The 24,764-nt window shown below is 41.8% G+C and overlaps 1 protein-coding gene across 2 annotated transcripts in view; it reads left to right on the plus strand.

The window, feature by feature from the left end:
- Positions 1-24,764, plus strand: part of LOC135703833 (potassium voltage-gated channel subfamily KQT member 1-like) — a 745,326-nt gene that overhangs the window by 262,392 nt on the left and 458,170 nt on the right. Inside the window, exon 1 of one of the 2 annotated variants that reach the window (XM_065225162.1) lies at positions 22,951-24,009. The exons of the other annotated variant lie outside the window; for it this stretch is intronic. The gene's annotated coding sequence lies outside the window, so the exon portion shown is untranslated. Of the gene's footprint in view, positions 1-22,950; positions 24,010-24,764 lie in introns of those variants that run through there. 2 annotated transcript variants of the gene reach the window in all.

Genomic DNA, 24,764 nt, shown 5'->3' on the forward strand with positions numbered 1-24,764 from the left:
AAAAATAGTTTCCTAAACATGAATAATATGCGTCTAATTAATGGATCATGCCTATATTTTTAAGTGTGCAAACTTGATTTTTTTATGGATCACTTTATTTAGTTTGAGGTTCATTGCTGAATGTTTTATGGATCAATTGCAATATGTTTATGGGTAATTCGTACAATTGCAATCCTCATTATTTAGAAATTTGGCGGTACATTTTTACAATTGTGTTGCTAAATTTCACATAAAATATTGATAACATTGATATATTTTATGGATCATCCGCACTTTTTTAGGGATTTTCTCCGATGTTTTATGGATCATTTGAATGTTTTTAATGGAACGTTTTTCAATATTTTATGGACCGTTTTATCAATTCCAAAGGTGCAAACTTAGAGCTGCCTTAAACAAATTACTAACGAATAAATTATAGGATCCTCAGTACTTGTTTGTGCCAAGTCAGACTCGTACCGTAATGAGTTCTAATTTTGGGAGACCGATTAGGAACCGCTTTGAAGCGCAAATGTCAAATGTTTCATCATTCCAATGTGAATGGTCATCAATTGCATCGCTGATGAGTTGCAGCTGAGTTTGGTTCTCTTGTAATTTCTTGACGCTCAGCGGCAACAAGTGGCACGGGAGTAAAGGTTTTCGAAAGTTTTGATTCTAAAATAATATTATTCCGAGAATGTAACTTCTGCAAATTCAATTTAACTGACCCGCAACCTGCATCAATTTGCAAAGTTCAACTGAAAAGGCAACCAGAATACACTGAAAATTGTAATCAGCACCAGTAAAACTTGTTCCTTAAACCAAAATCCCATCATTGCTCGGTTTTTGGAAAAGTACGAGCATTCAACCCCCTCCCCTCTACCTCCACAACTGCCAACGAATGCGACAGACGGAGAGAAAGCGTATTGCAATTTTCTAACAAGCAAACATTGGACACGTATCGGATACCTCCTCCAAGTGAAAGTTCCCTCACATTCTCGTACGAGTCCAGTTCCGAGGGAAAAAGTTACTTTAAATGCACATGTTTGCATAAAAAAAAAACTCAGACTTTCATTTTCCGGATCGCTTGTTGGTCCGAGCCAGTACCTATTTCTCTGCTCTGTTGGACGGGGGAAAAGTTGTTCCATCCACCGTCCACGACGACGACGACGGCGATGGCCAGCAACAAGTTCTACCCTTCTCGGCCAGGAAACGTATCCGAAAGTTTTTCGGATGCTGCTGGCTTGGTGCAACCGCCAGCTGGTGTGCGGTTTTTGGGGCCAGCTCTATCGTCCCTGCGGAACAATGAAAGGAGAGCGAAACTGTAATTGGGTAGATGTTTAGGAAAGACTTTCTCCATGAGAATTGATTGCTGAGTCAGTCATCGTGGCTTGGTTTCGGGGTTTCGGGTCGTTCAATTATGGGGATTGGTGATTTGCGGAAATTAGCCACAGAATATCGTGGTAATCGATATGTGGGATTTGTGAATTAAAGCACAGGTCAGGAAGTTAATCGAGGAAGTTTTGTGCTTTAACCGTTAGGACATTTGGGAGCGTTCTAGGGCCGACCAATTTATGGTAATGATGCAAAATTTAATCACCCAACATTGGTGATGATTCAATTTGTCAGATTTGGGGCTCCCGATAGCATAGTTAGTCAAGACGTGGTAGGGGAATTTACGTATTCTCGGCAACCTAAGCAGCGACCTTCTTTCTATAGCCTTTTTCTCTATGGAACGCACACATATGCAGTATTGGTTTGTTTACAATCTTTTGCTGCCAGCTGCTCTAACAATTTCAGTCGAAAGAATTGTCAAAAACTGTTTTGAAACGCTTTTACAAAGCTCCAATCTTCTCTAGTGAGAGCGAGTATTGTCGGCAACCAGTTTTTCTTCGGCAACCGTTCCATTTGAACTGCATGTAAATCTGCTGTTCTATTATCGGCAACTCGAAATCAGCTACAATTTGTAGTGCGTGTGTTGCATTTCAAGAAAACCTTGCTAGATTGCTTTTTCTCAGTGGTAAAAATATAGTCAAATTGAAGCTGGAAGCATAAAGAATCGTTTGCATGCATTCAGCGAAGTGTTTTCGTAAGAAAATCCAGTGAAAATAGTGTTTCAATTTGGGTTGCCGAAAATAGTCTGGCATGCCGAAGCCGTCATTTCCGCTATATGAGTGTGCCTTTGAACTAATTTTTCATTTTCTTTGTTCCAGGTAAGTAATAAAAACTTTCTAGTTTTGCATTTCCTCTCCAGTTCCGGGTAAGTAATTATAAATTTCAGCTAACATAATAATAACTTTCCGACCAGTCTTGAAACAAAGACCCGTCTACTGCTGCGAGCAAGCTGGGTAGAATCCACCATCATTTTCTTCGTCTCTCACTCATCAAATATTGAAAATCAGTCATCATCCTGTCTGCTTCCTACATATCGCATCGAGCAACCTTGCCCCACAATTCCTCCCCCAACCCTCTTCTGGCTAATACATACTGAAGAAACAATTCGCAACGGGGCTGACCTTGTCCTCTTTGTAACTGCAACCCCCCCCCCCCCTCCGTAATTTTTCTGCACAAAGGTATCCAAACCCATTGCGGTTGTGGCTCATTTGAGTGCCTATAATTCCCAACTGCTTCCTTTCCCAATATCATGTCGCGCTTGGCACAACCCAGCGAGCGTCAGGAAAAGCGGAAAACTCTAAAAGCATATTTATGTCATTTTTATTCCCGTTGTCCGTGGCCCGACGTTGCGGTTGCAGCTGCATTTGCACTAGTTAGATACCTAGGCCATGACAAAGCACCACCGAATGTAGGTCTCCGGTGTCTCCGGTGTCTGATATTTAGCTGAGTGTGTCCCGACGACGACGACAACCGATCGTCTTCGTTATTGTGCCATTTTACCTGCTTTGTTTTTCTGCCTTCCTTTCTGTGGGTTCACTCCGGCAGTGAAAGGTTACTTTTCCTGTTTTCCTTTTTCTATGTTGATCCCACCACACAAACACACACACACGGACTGACCGGGGAGACTCTGATGGGGGAAATGGGGGGGGGGGGGGGGGGAAGTTGGTTCGGTGAGTTCCCTTGGGAGTTACCGACAGTGAACTAAGTTCCATATGTAATAGGAATGACGAGATACAGTTGTTCGGACTACAGGTGTCAACTGGAAGGTGAGTTACGATCCGAGCTCGGGCTCTACTGCATGACGTCAATCGAATGGGATGAGTACACGAAGAAAAATGGGGTGGCCTTTTCTAATTTTGTTTTGGTTGTTAAAATAAAAAATAATCTTATTTTTAGTTAAGTTGCATTGTAATACAGTGATTACCCGATTTTTTAAATTAAACATCCTCATTCAGATCAGTATTTTTCACATCTGCATTGTCCCATGCAGATATCATGCGGATGTTCGATCAATTTGAGATTCTAAAAATAAAATAGTTCCTGTTCAGATCCAGAAATTCGTGAAAGAAGTTCTTGCATTTCAAATTTGTCGTCTTGTGCATTCCAACATTATTCTTAGTTCCTATGCAATAGCGAGAGTGACGTCAAATTTGCTGCTACATTTAGTTAAAATCCAGTGAATGTGAAAGAACTACTACATTCACAATGTCAGACCTATTTTCTTTGGAATGGAGCACATAACATACGTGGAGCTTCATTCAAAAAAGCTGACTCAAAGTTGATTTCTTTTTGGTGTTGCCTCAGTGGTATAACTGGCATAGTTGGACATCGATCTGTCAAAATAAAATTTTCGTGATATCGACACTGAGCGTTCATAAGGACCAATGTCGAAAACATAAATAATGGCGTCTTTCGTAAATGTATCGTATGTCAAAATCAATCCATGTAAGCCACCAATTTTATCGGATAAGAGGACTCTTTCTCTACACAATCATCGTAGTGGTTTACTTGAGTGAGTTTTCATTTTCGATAAATTCACGCAAAAAGTAACTGTTGTATGCTCAGTAAGCATTGACGTTGACGGCGACGCTGTAACTTTTTAATCCTGGTAAAATTCCATAAACATCTGACAATCTGAGCATGGAATCTAGCGGACTTTGTCCCCATGATACCAGCCTGCCGCCGTCTTTTCCCGCAAAGATTGACATAATCTTATGGAATTTTCATAGGAGGGAAAGGGGAAAGGAAATGGTCTCCACGTTTTACGCACAGACTGATGTTTGTGTATGGGATTTTAATCATTGGAGTAAAGAGTTACAGCCTGACCGAAAAAGCGAATTGTCAATAGTAGCATTAGCATTAGCATTATTGACCGCCCACGGTTGCTACTCTGTTATTACCAGATCAGCTGCAATTACACAGAGAACCAACAGATGATGTTTGGGACTAACATTCATCCTCAATGTGTAAAAACTGAAGATCTAATATTTAGCAATACCAGCGCCGGCCGTGTCCGAATGCAGGTCCAATAGGGAATGGGAAGGAATGTGTTGACGTGATACTCGCTGTGAAGGAAACCGAGAAATCCTCTGCGCTTCCACGAGAAATCACTGGGATGTTGGATGTGGGGAAAGGTTTGCAGCAGCAGGGTTCGTTTTTGGTAAACTAATGCTGATTGTAGTGATTTATAATAGGTACACAAACACAAAAACGCACGCATACACATGCACACACACGCACTCGTGAGTATAAACAGAATCTAAAATGATATTTAATTGAACTTTAACTTTATTTTAACTTAACTTTAACATAACTTCAACTTAACTTTAACTTAACTTTAACTAAACTTTAACTTAACTTTAACTAAACTTTAACTTAACTTTAACTTAACTTTAACTTAAATTAAACTTAACTTTAACTTAACTGTAACTTAACTTTAACTTAATTTTAATTTAACTTTAACTTAACTTTGACTTAACTTTAACAAAACTTCAACTTAACTTTAACTTAACTTTAACTGAACTTCAACTCAACTTTATTTTAACTTTAACTTAACTTTATTTTAATTTTAACTTAACTTTAACTTAACTTTAACTAAACTTTAACTAAACTTTAACTTAACTTTAACTTAACTTTAACTTAACTTTAACTTAACTTTAACTTAACTTTAACTAAACTTTAACTTAACTTTAACTTAACTTTAACTTAACTTTAACTTAACTTTAACTTAACTTTAACTTAACTTTATTTAAATTTTAACTTAAATTTAACTTAACTTTAACTTAACTTTAACTTAACTTTAACTTAACTTTAACTTAACTTTAACTTAACTTTAACTTAACTTTAACTTAACTTTAACTTAACTTTAACTTAACTTTAACTTACCTTAACTTTAACTTAACTTTAACTTAACTTAAGCTTAACTTTAACTTTATTTTAACTTAAATTTAACTTAACTTTAACTTAACTTTAACTTAACTTTATTTTAACTTTAACTTAACTTTAACTTAACTTCAACATAACTTTAACTTAACTTTAACTTAACTTTAACTTACCTTTAACTTAACTTTAATTTAACTTTAACTTAACTTTAACTTAACTTTAACTTAACTTTAACTTAACTTTAACTTAACTTTAACTTAACTTTAATGTAACTTTAACTTAACGTTAACTTTACATTAACTTCTGTTGGCTAGATCATCTCTAAGCTGAAAAAGTGAATATTTATAATATAAATGCAAAATTCATTAATATAAATGAAATATTATAATATAATCCTAGAGGTGTTGATGATGATGATGATGGTCCCACCTCTTACCCCTACAAAGGTTTGAGCTGGACGATTTATCTTTAAGATAATTAAATATAAACATTTTAACCAGGTTAGCAAACAAAAACGAGCTGGTTACAGTTACAGATATAAATTCCCTCTAGACTTTACAGTTGCTTCACAGCAATATACATAAATGTGAAAAAGCTTAGGCGTCCACCTCTTAGTTCGCCTTTTTGTCCACCTAGAATATTCATAAGTATTACAAGCAATCAAGAGTTACATGTTTCATCATCGAAGAGCTGAAAGCAAGCTTAAATAATTAAAATTCATACATCCCGCATGAATGAAAACTGAAAAAAAGTGTATTATTATTATGTAAATCTAATCAAGAGCAAATTTTCATTACGTCGAATGTAACAAAGGTAAACAAAGTCGAGCTATCAGTGTCAATCGATTCTCCTGCTATTACACTATATACTGTCCGAATATAGGATCAAACCCCATTTTTAAATTTATTTACCAGTCAAATTATTTTTCGACGTAATCACCTTCCGATCAAAATAGTTTTCGATGTTACTTAAGTCACCCAATTTCTATGGAGATGCCGTTTGACTTAAGTAACAGCGCTGAGAAACCCGTGAAAAGTGTACGTTCGTCGTTTCGCTTTCTCATTATTAAAGTGAATAAATCGAACTGTTTGTTGCTAAGATGATTTCGGTGGTCCTAAAATGATGAATGGGCTGCACGTAAGGAGACGTAATTGATAATTTTCCCGAATATCCTGGTAAATACACTTTGACTTAAGTAACAATAGGGGCCACCAAACGACGTATAATAACTTTTGACTCAAAAACCAGTATTTTTTAGCATGAAAGCTAGCGATTTGCATTTGTATGATTAAAACCCTGCTAAATATGTTAAACATTGCTATCTCTATGAGATTATATGTGTTTACTTGAAAATAGGAATAACTTTTCGGTCATCAAAACAAAACCTTATTTTTCTCGGATTGGTGCGAATGTTACTTACGACATAATGAAAATTTGCTCATGTAATGTTCTCATATATTCAAATATTCAGCGATCTGAAAATAAACTTATCTTATTTAAAACAATGGATCTAACTTGAGTGAAGGCTGAGAAAAAACCATTACGTTATAAATCCAAAGATGTTCCGTCATCAACGAACTCAAAAGATGTTTCATCATTGAAGAGCTGAAAATAAATTTTTAAAGAATAATATTTGTCGAGTAAAGCTATGCAAATAAAACGGCGTCCCCGAAAGCTGTTTATAATTTCACTTTAATAATGAATCAATAGTCAGAAAAATCGAGGTTATTTGGACAGTTAACAGTTTTCATGCACTTGTTATAATGCATTACAATGTTTCGAAAAGGCGAATTGTCAATAGTCAAGATAATGTACAATGTAATCTCGATAAACATTTCCAATGGTCCTATCTGCTTTCATCGATTCTCTTCATCGACTTTCTCTTTTGATAACCACTGCTATGCAAACAGATTTCGCGCTAATTTTACAACATAGTTCGATAGAGGAGATTCTTATCTACACGGTTAGAAAAAGTACCCAAAATTAAGTTCTTTTCACTCATCTCGGCACTATAGTGCAGGAACCCAAAAGTAGGTAAAGTGGGTCAAAGTAATTTTCATTTACTTGTGTGCAGTTCGTATGGAATTTTCCACTGGCTTTTTAACCAAAAGTAAGTTAGTTGTACCCAGCAGTAGATAAATATGATTATACTCAACGTTGGGTTCCCACACTATACTACCCCTGTTGGGTGGTTTTGCTCCTCCGTTTTTGACAACATTAGAAGGAGAAAACGAGACAAACTAGTCAAAAGTAGGTAAAAGTGAACTGGCCGTTGGGTACTTTTTTCTTACCGTATAGGATCCAAAAAGTCAAATACAATAGGGAAAGGTTTTTCAGCTGAGTTATTAACGGAAGAGAAAGTCGATGAAGAGAATCGAAATGTTGAAATGTTTTTCTTGAGATGTAATCAATTGAGGCCCAGATCAGAGACGATGCTTTATAAGAGACGCGCGGAGAGAATAAAAGTAAAGCTGGTTGCACGGCCAAAAAAGTTATTTTGTTTGCAGATTTGGCAACCTGGAATTTTGTGTTTACAGCGAGTGACTTTCAATTTGAGCGAATATCTTTTTAATCGTTTCGGTAGTATCGGTATTCAAACGAAGTATTTGAATAATCATTTTTTGACAACACTGAGTGAAACCAAATAGACTTCATTGGAGGGGATATTTTACATAGCGTTGCGCAAAATTATGCAATCTGCAAAAGCTGATACGTCCCTTAAAAAGTAATCGAGAAATCCCTTTTTAGACATTTTTCCCCAAATTCACTATCTTGACAGATTACACCGGAAACACTTTGATCAACGTTACAGGGCCTGCTGTTTGAATGCGACAACGTGTGGGCTTTTTTTTTCGACTAGCTCGACAGGGGGCTTTTCAAATGATTTTTTTTTAATAGTATTTTTGAGTCAGTTAGAAGCCAATCAAGAGCGTTGTTATCCAGTATTGCCTATTTACAGATGTAATATTTCTTTGATCTTATTGTATTGGATTGATTGCAGAAATTATGTTAATTGAATGGAATTTAATTCAAACAACTCGAAGATTTGATAATTACGTTGAATAGGTGTAAAGCTTCCATTTTGTCTGTGTGTATTGTAAACTGTGCTTTTAGTGCGTCAACTTATGATTACATCACGAAATATTCTGCTGATGCGTTTTACGTTTACATTAAAAAAGGCATTTTTTTCTTTAAAAAAAAACTATAAACAAAACACCTTCCAATCGCACCAAACGATTATTTTCATTTGTAAATAGTGCTTAATTTTGATACACCTAGCTGTGAGTCCCACCCTAGGTCCCGATAGTGGCCCAAAAAAAGTGTGTTGCCCTTTGCCGTTTCGAACAACCAGGATCAACCTTACCACGGTTTTTGTTACAAAGTAATTGGAGCAGTTCTTTGTGTGGAGATTTGAGAATAAACTTTTAATTGACGGCAATTGAGAAACATAGGTAGTGTTTAAATCTTGGGTATTACAGGTAGCGAGCCATTTATCGCCCAGCTTGCAAAATTCTTGCGAATGGAACGATGCAAGGTCAGATCAAAACACTGCATATTTTTCAAATGGTACTTCTGTATAAACCTTGACAACTTGTTGCACAATGTTGCTGCTTCTCTCTGGACTTCAAAATGTACGCACTTAACTCCAAATTTACACGGTGGTATTTTTCCTCCTACGGAACCTAATGAAATCAAAGTTTGATGCAACTGATATAATCAATTTGACAGATCGATGTCCTTCTATACCACTTGAAATCACTGAAATGGGGTCGATTTTTGAAAATCAAAAAAATTGGAAGAAATCCTTAGTGGTCCCTATTCAAAAAGTTGCTGGAACGATTAAAGCCGAAGAGTTTCGTCCCATCAACATGTTGCATACATTAGAGAAAATCTTAGAACTTGTTGTTAAACGCCAGCTGATGGAGTATTTAAATAGTTATAGTTTATAGATACCAGAACAATCGGGATATCGGGAAGGTCATTTTCTTGTGAAACCGCGTTGAATTTGGTATTAGCGAAGTAGAAAAATAACTTGGAGTGTAAAGATACGATTGTTGCTGTTTTTTTTTGATCTTAAACGCGATTTTGAAACAATTTCTAGGCCCTTATTGTTAAGATCAATCAAGCGCTTTGGAATTACGAGTACTGCATATAAATGGTTTGAAAGCTATTTTTCTAACAGAACTCAACGGACTGTTTTTAATGAGTGGTTCGAAGTGTGCCTTGGCCGCGATTAAACGTGTTTGTTTTCTATTATCGGGATTTTTTGCGATAATCTTCCGTCAGCGTTTTGGCTGGTGGCGCTACGCCATCCGGAAGAATTTTCGTTTGAATTATTTCCAAATGTATAGTCCAGTTCAGTTTTTACGTATTCAGTAACCGTGTTGTGCCAGTGTTAGTGATTAAGACCGTGAAATCAGCATGGAAAGAAAAGATTCCCATTGGTTAAACCCTGTTAAGCCGTGCCGTTCTTTTCTGGATACTAATTTGGTGAGCTCGTTCCTTAATTTTTGTGATAATTCTATCGTAAATATTTTTTTTTAAATCATTAAATACGCGTCAATCAAATTTTGCGCTACTGTTTTATAAAAAGTTTCAGTACATTATCAGCATCGATACTGTACCGGAGCGGGGCTTATTGTAAGCAAAATCTTCGGAAGCATGCGATCTTGAAATGGGCTAATGGGTATACGGTGGAGCTGTCACCTTTGAACTCCAGAGTTCAAACTTTTTGCAGTCATAAAGAAATGGTTACAGCTAGATTTTATACATAATACCACTGCCAGACCACTGCCAGACAGGAGTGTGATTGTAGATACATACAGTACATACAATAAAGGAACGAATGAAAAATTGCATCAGTCAAATGTGTCAAAATTAGTCTGTTTTTTTTTATAAAATCTTTATTCTAATCCTTACATATAAACATGTCTTACAAGCTAAGCTATTCTAAACTAATTACAGGCATTTATTTCTAAGAAGAATTTGAAGCTAGGCAAGGAGATCATATGTCGTTCTGTTTCCAAAATATATTGACTAAACTGAACAAATTTTCTTAGAATCATAATTTTGTCATCCCTGCTAAACTCTTCTAAGGTTGGAGCTATCAAACTGGAAAAGGTTAAGAAGCGCATTAAACGAGGATCAAATCTGTTTAGTAAATGTCTAATAAAATAGTTCCATGACTGATTGACCGAAAAACGTTTACAAAACAAATGCTCAAGATCTTCGAGGAATCCGCATGATAAGCAATTAGGGTTGTCAGCAATACCTATGCGATACAAATGAGCTCTGTGATCAATTTTCCTATTAAAAAGTAATTAAAGAAATGATTTTTCATTTGAGTTCAGGTTCTTTAAGTTAATATTATTCCAGACACGTGGCCAATTGTTTTGTTCTTTAGTTTCAATAGTTGGTCTAGGCAATGATCCAATTTTATCAGAATATAGTTTTGTCATAGAAAAAGGTTGTGTTAGATCATGTTCGTAAAACAAATTCATGAAAGAAGGATACATATGACTACTGACTACTGATATTAGGCAGAATGTAATTTTTCAACAAACACGTGTCGGTCGAATTAGGATTTATCCCAGGCTACTATTGTATTGATAGATATTGGGCGGAACGCGTCGGAATGTTTAGAAAAATAGTGCGCACGCTTGATCCGGTTTAAGATACATTGTTGACTGCTTTCGGGAACATGATTTCATTTTAATATCTTGTTTACTTGTTTAACCAGGGCTTAAGCAATCGTCACGTCAGTCATAGCTTGTTATGATAGCCTGTAGTGAGCTGAGTGTACATTAACATTCTTAGCTCTGTCACTCCCAACGATTTATATAGCCTATTTTCAAATCCTGCATACGGAGCGGTTGGTACGGTATGTCCCCGCTCTTTGATTACCTGTGGATTAAATGTTAACCACTGTCTATACTTATTAAGTAGGCATGATAAACATTCACTTCCACAAAAATTAACTAAACGCTACACAGTAGGCCTGGCCGCTTTATTGTTTGTTTCACATCCTTGATGTGCAGCAGGCATTAATAATGACAAGAAAAATGATAGGTGTATCATTTTCCAGGATTCTTTCAAGTACTGGCTGTGTATGTGTAGACTAGACTAGACTAGACTAGACTAGAACTCAACGGACTGTTTTTAATGATTCTGTTTGCAGTCCCGTGGTGAATAACCTTGGAGTGCCCAGAGAAGTGTATTAGCGCCCCTGTTATTTATTATGTTTATTAATTACTTGCGACGTGTTTTACGATTTTGCGACATTAATCTTTTTGCAGATGATACTGTGTTATTCATTGCAGCTTAGGACTTAGGACTAGCAGCACTTGAATGAAAAATTGCGTTCGCCAAGTTGATGGTTGAAGCATAAGCAGTTGAAATTGAATACAAGTAAAACTAAATTTATGCTAATTTCGCGGAATCGAGTAAATGAGAACGTCTATGTTGTAATCGCGTTCGGTAGATTAAATATCTTGGCGTGATTATTGATGACACACTTAAGTTCAACTCTCACATTGACAATATCATTAAGAAAATTGCCAAGAAGTATGGAATTCATGGGCCAGTAAAATACAGCTATACAAATCATTCATATCTCCTCATCTTGACTTTTGCCCTTCCATTTTATTTCTGGCCAATGCAACACAGATATCGAGATTACAGCGCTTGCAGAGTAAAATAATGCGTTTGATTTTGAGAAGTAATAGATTCATTTCCTCAATTTTGATGCTAGACGCCTTACAATGGTTGTCGGTGAAGCAAAGAATTGTATATTTGAGTATGGTGTTCATTTTTAAAGTACTTAACGATTTGCTGCCTCGTTTTTTTTTTGTGTGATCAAATTGAAAGAGGAAGTGAGTTTCATAGATTTAATACTAGAAACGCAGTTGAAATAAGAACACCACATGTCTTGACTTGTGCTTCACAATATTCATTATATTATAAAGGAATAAATGTTTTCAATTCGATCCCTAGACAGATCAAACGTTCAGCAACGCTTACAGAATTTAAAAGACACTGCATTTCACACGTTTAAACTGTCTTTTGAACAGTTATTCAGTGATTTTTTGTATGAATTGACAAATTATGTATCTTGACGAAGTTATCTCTAACTGATTATTTTATATGGATTGCTGTCATAACGACTTTTTTTTTAATAATTATTGTAGCATTGCAAAAAATATTTCTGTTCGCCACGATGGTGATGATGGATTTTTAATATTTTATTTAATAGTAGATTAATTTAAAAAAAAAAGTAGTCTACAAAAGTTTGAGCCTCGCGCGCGTATTATAGAAATAGAGGACTGAATTTAACATTTGATAAAAAAAAAATGCAATTTTGAAGCTTATTTGAAAGATACCTTGAGTTAGTAGTAAGTTTTCTGGCAAATGTTGGGGGTTCGTGAGCATTCCTGACATTGCTGAAAATTATGATAGCATCAGATTGCGGGGTTGCTAGTGTAATAGGATGCTTTGTTGATTGCTCATTAAAAAGGCGAACTAAGAGGTGGACGCCTGAGCTTTTCCACATTTATATCGCTGTGAAGCAACTGTAAACTCTGGAGGGAATTTATATCTGTAACTGAAACCAGTTCGATTTTGTTTGCAAACCTGGTCAAATTGTCTTATTTAATTATCTTAAAGATAAATCGTCCAGCTCAAACCTTTGTAGGGGTAAGAGGTGGGACCATCATCATCATTTATCAAAGATCAGAATCGATGTTTGTGATGATGTGGTGGTGCATGAACTCGTAATCCTTGCTGGAATCAAAATATCTTTACTACTGTGATCGTGTTTGTCAGTTCCTTCATGACACACTCGTTTGGGATCATTGAACCAAGCGGAATTAATGAACTCACCACACGCGTATTATGTTATGCTCGTTTTACTTTCAACAGGACACTCGTATACCATAATTATTATGAACCATCCATGAGATCTTGAAGTTGTAAAAAACAATCTCAAAATTCATAACTGCATGGTTGCAAAATTCCTGGTATACTGAGACTGACACCTTGATTGCGGCATTTCAGCACGTTCGGCACAACGCTTGACACAGATAAAGTACTCGGCACAGATTGAGATGTGCAGAGTTGAATACCCCTTGTCTGGCACCCTTGCTTCGAAGCAATCTACACGCAAATATAACTAGCTGAACTCAACTAAATATTGAGTTCAGTTAGTTATACTTTTTGGCTTTTTTCAGGAAGAGCTTCTCGAATGTGAGGAAAATCGTCCATTAGTAAAGGGTGTTACGATCAAAATTTGGTAGATTTAAACTTGACCCATTTCTAATAATTGAGCATTTGAAAATCCTAAACTGCCCTTATTCTGTGTGTGTGTGTATGTGTGTGTGTGCGTGTGTATGTATGTATGTGTGTGTGTGTGTGTATGTGTGTGTGTGTGTTTTTATTTTTTATTTTTTTATAGTAAGGTTTAGGAAAGCTTCAAGAAGCCTGGCCTGTAGTGAAGGTGGCACGGTGTGGTATCCACTAGTTGCCTAGCGCAGCTCCACTAAAACCCATTCCTTACTCTCTCCTCTGCCTGGATCCCCCCGGGACCACTGTGAAGCGACTACTTCGGGGGGTGGCTGTGCTCATGCACTTGTCGTACTCTCAGCGCTAGCTGGCGTTGCTAGATCGCTGCTCTTCTCTCCATTTACGCTGCAGCTCTGACATAATCTGTGTGACTGCCCTGCTGACGGCATTCCAAGAGTCCTCCTCTCGACACATTTCATCGACGACATTCTCCACGTTAAGGACGGGCATCTCCGTTAGCACTGCCTCGAACCTTGGACAGTCGAAGACCACATGCTCCGGCGTTTCATCGACGTTGCCACACTCCGGACAGAGGGGTGACGCTGCGTGTCCGAACCGATGCAGGTATTTCCTGAAGCAGCCGTGGCCAGACAGGAACTGCGTTAGGTGGAAATTGACTTCTCCGTGTTTTCTGTTCACCCAGGTCGAAAGAATCGGTATTAGTCTATGTGTCCATCTACCGTTCTCTGTCGTGTTCCACTCCTGTTGCCACTTAGCCAATGACTTCACTCTCACAACTTTCCGTACTCTTCCTGCTTCTCTCCGCCTGTAGCACTCGCTGTCTTCCGCCAGGGTGATGCCGATAGGGATCATACCTGCGATAACGCATACTGCTTCCGACGAGATGTTTCTGTACGCATTCACGACTCGCATGGCCATGAGCCGGAACGTACTGCTCAGTTTCCTTTGGTTCTGCTTCGTTTCCAGCGCTGGAACCCAGACTGGACCTCCATATCTCAGTATCGATGATGACACGGTGGCCAGAAGACGCCTTTTGCTACTGCTGAGACCAGCTTTGTTCGGCATAATTCTAGCTATCGCGTTGATGGCCTTCGAAGCCTTCTCACAGGCATATTCAACGTGGCTATTGAAGTTTAGCCGGTCATCGATCATTACTCCCAGGTATTTTAACACACGCATCGAGGCTATGGTGTGCCACCCCAACGGTGATTTCTGCCCGCTGTACCACTTTACAGTTACTGACCAATAACACTTCCGTTTTGTGGTGGGCTATTTGCAGCTTCGCTCCTTTCATCCAGTTACCAATCATGTCGATTGCCTCGGTTGACAACACTTCCACCTCTTCCAGCGTCTCGCCTGTTACCGTCAAGACGACGTCGTCCGCAAAGCCAACGATCTCAACTCCTTTGGGCAGTTTCAGCGTTAGCACGCCGTTGTAGATCCCATTTCAGAGCGTTGGACCAAGGATGGAGCCTTGTGGAACTCCCGCTGTGATCCTAATCGATCTCTGTCCCATGTCTGTCTCGTAGACCAGAACCCGGTTCTGGAAATAACTCCTCAGGATCCTGCACAGGTAGTCAGGGACCCTCATTCTATGCAGTGCTTCGGCGATGGCCTCCCAACTGGCGCTGTTGAACGCATTCTTGACGTCGATCGTTATCACGGCGCAATATCGATCTCCTCTCCGCTTCTGTTTGGACGCCTTTGCAGCTCTCTCACCACTGTCCGAATTGCATCCACCGTCGATCTCCCTTTCCGGAATCCGAACTGTCTCTTCGACAATCCGTGCTCACTCTCCGTGTATTTCGTCAGCCTGTTTAGGATGATCCTCTCCAAGAGTTTTCCGAGTGTATCCAGCAGGCATATAGGCCTGTATGATGCTGGATCCCCCGACGGTTTTCCAGGTTTCGGCAGCAACACTAGCTTCTGTATCTTCCACCTGTCAGGGAAGTGACCCTCGTTCAGGCATTTGAGCATTTGAGCATTTGAAAATCCTAAACTGCCCTTATTCTGTTGTGTGTGTGTGTGTGTGTGTGTGTGTGTGTGTGTGTGTGTGTGTGTGTGTGTGTGTGTGTGTGTGTGTGTGTGTGTGTGTGTGTGTGTGTGTGTGTGTGTGTGTGTGTGCGTGTGTGTGTGTGTGTGTGTTTTTTTTTTTTTTTTTTTTTGGCAAGGAGGAAACCTTCAAAAAGGCCATCGTGCCACCGCTTGACGACTGGGCGCACAGTCGCGGTGACACGGTGTGTGGGATTCTTACCGCACTAAAACCTCCTTAGACGCCTTGCCCTTTTCCCCCGGAACCACTTGTCGTATTACTTCGGAGGGGGCCGTGCATTACGCACCTCACTTTACCTCAGCTAATTGGCGCTTCCAGTTCGCTGATCATCTCTCCAATTTGTGAGCCATTTATCTCCCAGCGTCACGTTCTACTCGGTTATCCCTGGTGGTGGATACAGCCTACTCTGACGGAGAGTTCTCCCGGCTTCGGCTTTCAGTTCGCACTTGTGTGAGTACATTACTACTTTCTAGTTGGTCTTCCCGCCATTTTCGCTGCAGCGCTGACATGATCTGCGTTACTGCTCTGCTGACGGCGTTAAAGGTGCCCTCCTCTCGACACATTTCTTCGACGACATTCTCCGTGCTAAGGGCGAGCATATCCTCTCGCACATCATCAAATCTAGGACATTCGAAGACCACGTGCTCTGGTGATTCTTCCACATTCCCACACTCCGGACAGAAGGGTGACGTTGTCTGTCCGAACCGATGCAGGTACTTCCTGAAGCAGCCATGACCAGACAGGAACTGCGTCAAGTGGAAGTTGACTTCTCCATGCTTCCTGTTCACCCAGGTCGAAAGAGTCGGTATTAGCCTGTGTGTCCATCTACCGTTCTCTGCTGCATCCCACTCCTGCTGCCACTTAGCCATCGACTCCGTTCTCACCATTTTTCGTACTCCTCTGGTTTCTCTCGTCATATAGCACTCGTAGTCCTCCGCCAAGGTGATGCCGATTGGGATCATACCGGCGATAACGCATACTGCCTCCATCGAAATGGTTCTGTACGCACTCACGACTCGCATGGCCATGAGCCGGAACGTACTGCTCAATTTCCTTTGGTTCTGCTTCGTTTTCAGCGCTTCAATCCAGGCTGGACCTCCGTACCTTAGTATTGATGAGGAAACACTAGCCAGAAGACGTCTCTTGCTGCTGCTTGGACCAGAATTGTTCGGCATGATTCTGGCTATTGCGTTGATGACCTTCGTCGCCTTCTCGCAAGCATATTCGATGTGGCTATTAAAGTTTAGCCGGTCGTCGATCATCACTCCCAGATACTTAAGCATGCGCTTCGAAGCAATGGTGTGCTCTCCAACGGTAATCTCTGCCCGCTGCACTGCTTTGCAGTTACTGACCAACATCACTTCTGTTTTGTGGTGGGCTATCTGCAGCTTCGCTCCTTGCATCCAGTTACCAATCGTATCTATCGCCTCAGCCGCCAACATTTCCACTTCTTCCAGCGTCTCACCGGTTACCGTCAAGACGACATCGTCCGCAAAGCCAACGATCTCAACTCCTTTGGGCAGCTTGAGCGTCAGCACGCCATTGTACATTCCGTTCCACAGCGTGGGACCTAGAATGGAGCCTTGGGGAACCCCCGCCATGATTCTAAGCGATTTCTGCCCCGTGTCTGTCACGTAGACAAGGACCCGGTTCTGGAAATAACTACTTAGAATCCTGCAGAGGTAGCCTGGAACCCTCATTCTATGGAGCGCCTTGGCGATGGCCTCCCAGCTGGCGCTATTGAATGCATTCTTGACATCGATCGTAATCACGGCGCAGTATCGATTTCCTCTCCGCTTCTGTTTGGAAGCTTTCTCGGCTCTGTCAATCACTGTCCGAATTGCATCCACCGTCGATCTCCCTTTCCGGAATCCAAACTGTCTCTCCGACAATCCGTGTTCACTCTCCGTGCATTTCGTCAGCCTGTTGAGGATGATCCTCTCTAAGAGCTTTCCTACAGTATCCAGCAAGCATATTGGCCTATACGATGCAGGATCCCCCGGCGGTTTTCCGGGCTTCGGCAACAGCACAAGCTTTTGTACCTTCCACCTATCAGGGAACTGACCATCGTCCAGACATTTCTGCAGCACCATCCTGAACATGTCCGGGAACGACTGGATCGCCGCCTTCAACGCCACGTTGGGAATTCCATCCGGGCCGGGAGCTTTATTCGCTTTCAACCCTTTCGCTGCTGCTATGAGTTCCTCGTTGGAGACTTGTTCAACGTTGTCTTCATCTACCTCGCCATATGGTGTAGGTGGCCAGTTCGTTGGGTCATGCTGTGGGAAAAGTCCCTCCACGATGACTTTCAGCTTGTTGTGACACATTTCAACCGGCATCGTTGGGCCTCTGATCTTCGCCATCGCAACTCGGTATGCGTTGCCCCAGGGGTTGGCATCGGCATCGCGGCACAACTCCTTGAAACTATTTGACTTGCTCAGCTTTATCTTTCGTTTCAGTGCAGCCCTGGCCTCTCGGAACACCACCCTGCGCTCCTCTCTGTCTGCTTCTGTTCTTGCTCTCTGAGCACGCCTTCTGGCTAGAAGACAAGTAGCACGGAGGGTGCTAATTTCCTCGTTCCACCAGTAGGCTGGACGCCGCCTGTTCGTTGGCTCCAGTTTTCTCGGCATAGTTGTGTCACATGCCCTTGCTAATAATTCGGTCAACTCATTCGCACTTAGGCCCGGGACGCTGTTGTCTACCCTTAGAGCTTCGATGAAGAGATCCTTATTGAATGCCTTCGTCTTCCACTTCCGCTCGCTTACTTTCGTCCTCCGCATTTCCACCGGTGTTCGTTCGCCGATACTGTACCGGATCGCCTGATGGTCACTATGGGTGTACTCCTCGCACACTGTCCAGTTCATATTTGCCATTAGCGACGTACTGCAGAAAGTAACGTCGATAATGGATTCCCTACCATCTTTGCGGAAGGTGCTGATGGTTCCTTCGTTGGCCAGACTGACGTTCAACTTTGCCAGAGCTTCCAGCAGGCTATACCCTCTTGCGTTGGTACATCTGCTCCCCCAATCCACTGCCCAAGCATTGAAGTCTCCTGCGATGACGACTGGTCTCCGTCCAATGAGCTCTTCGGTGAGCCCATCTAGCATCTGGTGGAACTGCTCAATTGTCCATCTCGGGGGTGCGTAGCAACTACATACAAAGATTCCATTGATTTTGGCGATCACGAAACCTTCATATGAGCTTGCCACCACTTGTTGTATGGGATACCTGCCCATGACTTGTATGGCCGCCATTCCTGCTCTATCCGCCACCCAGTTACCATTATCGAGAGGGACTCGGTATGGCTCTGCAATGATTGCAACGTCGCACTTTGTTTCCGTTGTTGACTGCCACAACAGTTGCTGTGCTGTGTTACAACGATTGAGATTTATTTGGGTTACCTTCATTCTTGCTGGCCCACCATCGTCTTCTTGAACTCAGGGCACCTGAAACTTCCCGTCACATGGCCGTTTCCGTCCTCCTTTTTGCAGAGCATGCACCTCGGTTGCTTTGTACAGTCTTTTGCAACGTGCCCCTTCTCTCCGCATTTCCTGCACAGATCAGATCTGTCAGGGCCTTTGCAGTGTCTCGCCTGGTGACCGAAGCCCATGCATTTGTAGCATCTCTCCATTTTCTTAGATACCCGAGGAATAGCTTTCAACGGGCACACTGACCACCCAACCTTGATTCGGCCAGTCTTCAGCAGCTCGTTAGCTGCGTCCGAAGAAAGTCGTATTGACGCCGTCTGCGTGCCACCATACGCCTTTCTCAACCGAATAGCCATCGGTACGTCTCCCAGGTTGCATTGCGCCTTCAGCGCACTTTTCAACTCGTCTTCTGTTGTGATCTCGTCCAGATCCCTGCACTCGACCACTGACTCCTGGGATAAGGCTCTTACGTTCGCCGTCTCGCCAAGAGATTTTTCGACGAGCTCCTTAAAAGCTGAGCTCTTAACCGTAGGGTCCCTTGTCAGCTCGAATAGCATCTCGCCTTTCTGGGTTCGCCTGGTTTTCACCACATTCTCGCCTAGTTGTTTCAACTCCGGATCCTCTCTCACTTTCCGGAGGAGTGCTGCGTAGGACGTTTTGTCCTTCGCCTCAACAACCAGAGCGTCACCCTTGCTTCTCTCCCTACGAGGCCTAGGCTTCTCCTTATTCTTCCTGTCTTCCTTCTTCTTCTCTTCCTTCTTCCTCGCTTCCTCTTCCTTCTTCCTCGCTTCCTCTTCCTTCTTCCTCACTTCATCTTCCTTCTGTTTTTTCTTCCTCTCCTTCTGGTTCTCGACTTTACGCCACGCACCATTTTCTCCCATCTCCTTGATGCCTTCCTCGCCGTCCCTGCGTTTTTTGGGCTCCTCCTCATCTCCTGGCGTGTCCCTATCTCTCTTTTCAGGACGTGGACTTGTGGGTCCCTTCGGAGTCTCATGTGCTTGAGCCAGTCTTATGCTCTCCTTGGCCTCCAGCAGAGCCTTTTCGGCATTTTCGGCTCTTTTTCTCCACTCTTGACATTCCCGATCTGCCACTGTTATGCCGGATTTGATACCGGTCACAAGTTGCTTGATCTCTTTGAGTACGTTGTTTTTATCCTTCACGAACACATAGAGATCATCGATCTTCCTCCTGACCTCCGTCATTTTGGTTCTCCCGAGCTGCAGTTCTTGAGATTTGCTACTGCTGGATATCGGTGTGAATATCTGGCTTAGCTCAACGCCTGGCTGCTCTTCTTGAAACTGACTGCTGCTGCTGGAACTCGCAGTGACCCCCAGGTTCGACACTGGTGATCTCTGCAATATCCCACTCCTTGCGAACACGTTCGCTCCTCCGTTTTCGCTGTCTGGCGTATTGCCGTCGTTCTTCATATTTTTTTTGGTTTTTTCTTTTTCTTCATTTTTATTTTTTTCTCCAATTTTATCCATTCTGATGGGTCCCCCCTTCGGGCCGCTATCTCCACTCGTTGTATGTAGTCTCCTATCGTGATCCCATGGTTATCTATGCAAGCAGGGAGGCCATGCTAGGGTTGACACGGTCCTTCATGGGGGCCGTGTTCAGAGCCAGATCGGCGTAAGTCAGGAATGTTACATCTGAGCCTACTACTCACCAATCACCAATTGGTGACGAGTTTTGAACGTATCCGGAGGCCTGCCAAGGTTTTACCGGGACGGGGGCAGCCGCACTATTAGCCCACTCGCCATTTCAAGAAGGTGTCACCCTTCTTTACTTAGGGAGCAGAATAGCACGACTGTCAGCCCTGTAGTGGTATCCAATCCATTGTACCGTGTCGTGTCCATAGTTCCATGCCGTATCCAGTATGCCGTAATAAGGATCTTACTGGCGTCGATCCTAATGTGCCGGTTGGCACTCCTGCGGGTTGACGAAGCATTTCCTCTATCGCCGTGTTATGGTTACCGCGGCAGTGTTCGCGTCGCACCCCCTCACTTTGCTATTGTCAGAAGGACAACATTGCCCAGGCTACACCACGGGGAGGCGTGAGGTAGGAACTTGTGAGAACCAGAGCTAGGTTGTCAACTCACCATTTGTAGCCCCGTGTCTCTGTGTGTGTGTGTGTGTGTGTGTGTGTGTGTGTGTGTGTGTGTGTGTGTGTGTGTGTATGTGTGTGTGTGTGTGTGTATGTGTGTGTGTGTGTGTGTGTGTGTGTGTGTGTGTGTGTGTGTGTGTGTGTGTGTGTGTGTGTGTGTGTGTGTGTGTATGTGTGTGTGTGTGTGTGTGTGTGTGTGTGTGTGTGTGTGTGTGTGTGTGTGTGTTTGTGTGTGTGTGTGCGTGTGCGTGTGCGTGTCTGTATGTGTGTGTGCGTGTGCGTGTGCGTGTCTGTATGTGTGTGTGCGTGTGCGTGTATGTACGTATATATGTGTGTGTGTGTGTGTGTGTGTGTGTGTGTGTGTGTGTGTGTGTGTGTGTGTGTGTGTGTGTGTGTGTGTGTGTGTGTGTGTGTGTGTGTGCGTGTTTGTGTGTGTGTGCGTGTGTGTGTGTGTGTGCGCAGAATGCTGCCTCTGTTATGATTTTGACATTTGATCTTCAGTTATCAAAATGGCGTGTGTAATACTCGCACTTCAAAGAGACTTCAAACAGCTTACAGCAGGAGTTTTATACGGCAGCCTGAAGGGGAAAGGAAGCCGACATTTTTAAGCATATTATACTATTGAAGTTTGCTAAGAAATATCTTCCAACACGCCAGAGCAATCGAAAAATATTGGGCCATCGTCAAGCGGAACTTAAAGAAGACCCGAAAAACTGTTGGATGCGAGAAGCAGTTTAAGGCAAACTGGCGTTCGGCGGCGAACAAAGTGGACGATGTGGCTGTACAGAATATGATGGCAGGAGTTAAACAAAAGGTCTGGCAATTCGGATTCGGTAAAATTTTATTGTTTAAGTGTTTGATTTATTTTTTTATCAAAAGAAATAATCAATTTACAGGCATTCTTGTTTGACAAAATTTTGATCGTAACACCCTTTATACTCCTAGACTCAATAACATTTTCATGGACTTAGCTCATATTAGAGGAGTTTTTCCTGGTTTTCCACTGTTTTTTCCCGGAAAATACAAATCAATTTTGGGTAAATCCGCTTTTGACAAAATCAACCGACCGTGTTTTAGTCAGTGGTCGTTTTTGTTATTTTGCTCGTGAAGTGTCATTTGCGAATCGATATAGCATATGTGTTGAGACAGGTTTTAAACGTCAACTTTCAATCAAAAATCATTCAGTTTGATATAAAACCTGAATGTAATGTAACGGAGGACTTCATTCCATTATCGTTATTATGAAGAAAGATTATGTTCATGTAACACAATTTCAGCACTGCCCAAGCATTGCATTCCAACCAAAACTTTTCCAGCACATTTTACAACAGCTCTCCGTTGCTTTGTCATGTTGTGTAAACCACTTCCACACTTCATCACCTGCCAAGAAGCACCCACCTCCCCACAAAATCAAAAATCAACCCGGCCACTCACCTCTTGGCTGCTCTCAGCTGGTCCGGATCCGATGCCCCATCAAAACCAAAACAAAAACACGAATCAGATGCAACAGGGTCCGTTTTCCCAACCATCCAAGCTAGACGAGCTGCCGCGAATCGGCGTAGGAAAATGAGCCCCACAACGGAGGGAACGCGCGTGCGCACCACTTTCCTGTGAGTTCCCGATTGTTTACCACCCTCCTCGGGCAGCGAAAGAGTGCCTTCCAGTGGTGTGCAAGCTCCACCATCAGCAACCGAGCCAGGGATCCAGTCGGAGTGCATCAGTCGTGTCAACAGTTGGTCGTAGACTTTCACCACGAACTGACGACGACGGCAACGACGACGACGACGACGACGATCGCTACAACACACTGGAAATCCGCTGACCCGGACAAGTGCGGGTGGGGGTGGTTTTGGCAGAATTTAACTGGTGATCAAAACGGGCACCGGGTGAAGATCGACGGAACTTACGGTGCGAATGGAGCGTGGAAGTGCACTGGGTTAACAGTTTGGTGCAGTCGTTTTCCTTCGGTTTCGGTGTGTCCGGATGCGACTCGATGTGATCCTAGATGGTTAAGGGTTCTAATTTTTTTTTTCGAAAACCTAATCTCTTTGGCTGTAGCACGCAAAACGAGGAAGAAGCAAGTGTCAGCAAGAATCAGTGTCTGTGACGTCCCGCAATCCTTTCCAGTTCGAGTTCGTTTTCGTGTCTAATAAGTTCTGATGTTGTGTTTTTTTTTCCGGGAATGTTCGGGTAGAGTTCACCGATTGAAATAAAAGCAATATATCGCCTATGTAGCGAAAGAAAAGTTTGTAAGTGTTCCTAACAGTTCATTGACTATTGTCTGACAACCGTTTCGGATTGAAATCGAGTGAAGCGTTAAATTCGAAGCCAATTACAGTAATTCGTCAGCAGCAGAGAATATGAATGCAAACGGAACAAGGCACATGCAGAAAGAATAAAGCAGCAATTTTCCACTGTTCAACGATGTGACTTTGCACAAAATGAAGAATAAGAAAGAATGAAAAGTGGAAAATCGAAGAAGTAGTGAATCAAAAGCGAATCTGATTACTCGCGATTGAGTGCGCAACGGTTACAATAATAGCTGCTGTTATAGATGGTTGCAACGGTAGTGGAGAGATGTTGAAGTTGAAGTTTCACCATCCGGGAAACCGGAAACTCGTGCCGGATGTGATGCAGCGGCAGTAGCGCTGCAGCCGAGTACCGGGATGATAGTGCAATTACACCACCACTGCCGCCGAAGTGAAATGCAAAATTTTGTGGATAGGAGTGAGTGAGCGTTGGTGTGTGTGTGTGTGTGTGTGACAAGCGAGTACTACCTGCGTCACGTCGGTCGTCAGCGATGGATTGAGTTTTTGGATAATATGGTGCAACAAAAGGACCTCGTTGGGTAGTTATGCGGGAGCTGAAATACGGTATGGTAGAATCAATACTTTTTTGTCGTCCTTTCATTATCTGTTGAGTGGGTGGAACAATGGAGACATGAGAAATGGTGGAAGGTTGATGAGCTAATGAATGGGCTCACAGCGGACTATAAACGGGTGATAACTGTTAGGTGGAAAATGTTGAGTCTGATTGCAGGGATAACGAGCAGGTTGGAACACCTTCGTATAATGTGTATAATTCATAAAATAATTCGGAGGTTCTCATTGTTCAGTGTATTTTATGATTTTCAGGAAATTGCAAATCTTCATGTCAGGTTTAACGAGCTATTGCAATATTAATCAATATTAAATCATGATTGACAACCCTAATAAAATGTTATGGTTAATTTGCTTAATGAAGTGTTCGGGGTATCATCCAAACCATTTGTGGAATAATTCAATCGTTTGGGTTATCGTTCGTTTATTGTATTTTTTTGTATTAAGGAAGGCTATGATAAATCCTAAACTAGTCGTTGCAGATTAATACACTACGTCAACTATCAAATTACTGACTAGGGTTGTTTACCGGTAATTTTGCAACTTTCAAACGTATATTCAAAGTTGTTTCTGTAATACACAAACAAAAAAATCGTTTTGGAATGCAAGCAATGGCTAGTACCTACAAAAGTGCACATTTTAATTTCTGTTTAAACGAGTTGATTTAACATCATATACGATTTAAACTTACATAACAAATTCAATTTGAAAAGTCTTACGTCCAATTGTAGTTTAAAGTGAGTGGGGTG

The sequence above is a fragment of the Ochlerotatus camptorhynchus genome, unplaced genomic scaffold (genome assembly GCF_037179485.1).
Source record: "Ochlerotatus camptorhynchus isolate MF236.1 unplaced genomic scaffold, CSIRO-AGI_Acam_v1.1 ptg000021l, whole genome shotgun sequence".
In the NCBI taxonomy this organism is placed as follows: Eukaryota; Metazoa; Arthropoda; class Insecta; order Diptera; family Culicidae; genus Ochlerotatus; species Ochlerotatus camptorhynchus.